Source organism: Molossus molossus, unplaced genomic scaffold (assembly GCF_014108415.1).
Source record: "Molossus molossus isolate mMolMol1 unplaced genomic scaffold, mMolMol1.p scaffold_m16_p_17, whole genome shotgun sequence".
NCBI classification, from domain to species: domain Eukaryota; kingdom Metazoa; phylum Chordata; class Mammalia; order Chiroptera; family Molossidae; genus Molossus; species Molossus molossus.
The window spans coordinates 28,146,779-28,149,573 of NW_023425352.1; positions in this window are offsets into that span (position 1 = coordinate 28,146,779).

Here is a 2,795-nt window from a genome sequence, read left to right on the forward strand (position 1 = left end):
TATCTGAAGATAAATGCAAAGACGTTCTTAGATGAGGATAAAAAAAAAAAAGAATCTCTTCTAATGATAATAACAATAAGTACAGTAACAACTGTTACTGTTATCTCTGCCAAGTAGATTGTTTCTATTTGTTTTATTTTATTTTTTTTACAATTGTTAAAAATCTTTATTGTTCAGTGTATTACAGATATTTCTCATTTTTCCCCCATTGACCCCCTCCTCCCCACTCCCATCCCCCTCCCGCCTTTTCCCACACTATTGTCTCTGTCTATTGTTTATGCATATAAGTTCTTTGGTTTATTTCTTCCAACACCCCCAAGCACCTTCCCTTTGAGGTTTGTCAGTCTAGCAATGAATTTGTACTTCTTGATCCCTTTCCCCATTCCCCCAACCCCCCTGCCATCTGGCAACCAACAAAATGTTCTCTGTATCTATGAGAATGTTTCTGTTCTGCCTGTTCATATTGTTTGTAGATTCAATTGTTGATAGATATGTATTCATTGCCATTTTGTTTGTTCATATATTTTATCTTTTTCTTGAAAAAGACCCTTCTACATTTCAGGAGGACGGTCGAGAACCAAATTGTTCGAGAACCGAAGCAATGAAACCCAATAGGAAATAATGGAAACTGGATTAATTCGTTCCAAGCCCCAGAAAATGCCTATTTACTGGCCTAATTTGTATATAATATGTAGAAAAACATAAGTCTCAACAAGAAATAAAAGTGTACAGAATGTCTAAGGGTTAAATTCAGTGTAAAGCGTGACTGTCTCCACAAAGCGTGACTCTCTCCACAAAGCGTGACTCTCTCTCTGCACTCACACTGATGGCGCAAGCAAGGCGCGCTGGGCCGAATGAACGCCATTCGGCTCAACTCGGCTCATCTCGGAAGTTCGAGTTCCAAATATTTGTTCGGATTCCAAGACAAAAGTTTCTCGAATCTCCTGGTCGAATACCGATTTGGTCGAAATCCGAGGCGTTCGAGAACCGAGGTATCACTGTAATAATGGGTTGGTGATTTTTGTTGTTCTTGTTGTTGTTGTTTTAATCCTCACCTGAGCACATTTTCAGATAGAGTGGGAGGGAGAGAGACAGAGAGAAACATTGACGTGAAAGGGACACATCGAGTGGTTGCCACCCACATGACCCAACCAGGGCAGAGGACAAACTGCAATGGAGGTATGTGCCCTTAGCGGGAACCCAACCCAGGTCTCTCCAGATCGCAGGCCAACGCTCTAACTCCTGAGCCAAACTGGCCATGGCATAATAATAACGGTTTGGTAGTGATGAACTCCTTTAACTTTTTCTTGTCTGGGAAACTCTTTATATGGCCATTGATTCTAAATGACAGCTTTGCAGGATAGAGTAACCTTGGCTGTAGGTTCTTGCTTTTCATCACTCTGAATATTTCTTGCCATTCCCTTCTGGCCTGCAAAGTTTCTTTTGAGAAATCAGCTGACAGTCTTATGGGAACTCCCTTTTAGGTAACCCGCTGCCTTTCTCTTGCTGCTTTTAAGATTCTCTCTTTGTCTTAAACCTTTTGCATTTTGATGATGATGTATGTGTCTTGGTGTGGGCCTCCTGGGGTTCATCTTGTTTGGGACTCTCTGTGCTTCCTGGACTGTATATCTGTTTCTTTCACCATGTTAGGAAAGTTTTCTGCCATTATTGTTTCAAACAGGTTTTCAATTTCTTCTTCTCTCTCTTCTCCTTCTGGTATCTCCAAGATGCGAATGTTGGCATGCTTCAAGTTGTCCCAGGGGCTCCTCACACTATCCTTATATTTCTTTGAATTATTTTTTCTTTTTGCTGTTCTGATTGGGTGTTTTTTGCTTCCTTATATTCCAAAACAATGGTTTGCTTCTTGGTTTTATCTACTCTACTATTGAATCTGTGTAAATTATTCTTTATTTCAGTTAGTGCCGCCTTCATTTCTGACTGTTCATCCTTCATTTCTGACTGGTCCTTTTTTTTATGCTCTTGGGGCCCTCACTAAGTTCACTGAGGTTCTCACTAAGTTCATTGAGCATCCTTATAAGCACTATTTTGAGCTCAACATCTGTTAGGTTGCTTATCTCCATTTCACTTAGTTTTCTTCCCGAGGTTTTGTTCTGTTCTTTCATTTGGGACCTGTTTCTTTGTCTCCTCATTTTGGCTGCCTCCCTGTGTTTGTTTCTGTGTATTACTTAACGAGAGGTATGGGGCTATCTGAGACCAGTTGCTTCTTGTTTGAAAGAATTTAGGAAAACCTGAAGCAGGATCCAAGACAGGCCAATCCTATGGTTAAGCAACTGGCAACAGCTTGGGTGGGCCTGAAAGTTGGGTGGGGTGGGGCCTCAGGGAGTCACAAGGACGGGGCTACCAGTGTGAGCCAGGTTGCTGGAGTCCCAGATATGGGGACTGTCTGCCGCCCCAGGGAAGGGCTCACCAAAGGAACAAAGGCCTCTGACAGCACGTTTGTCCCAAGGAAAGCTCCCTCTCCAGCCCTCACTCCAATGCCAGACAGCTCAATTCTTCTCTGTATATCTCTGGTGCCCCTCGATCTGCTTCCCCTCCAAGCTTAGAGGGAGAGACTCCGATAAGTCCATGCGCGGGCCCTTTAAGGAGCTGCCTGGGGCTCCAATCGCCTCAGCCTCCCTGAGCCTCAGTTCCCGCCGGTTTTTCCAGCCAGAAGTTATGGGGACTTCTCTTCTTGGCACTGGAACCCTGAGTGGCCGCCTGGTGCTGGATTCCATTCAGCTTGATTTCAGGCGGTTTTGAATGATGTTTGTTGTGTAGTTTAGTTGTACTTTGAT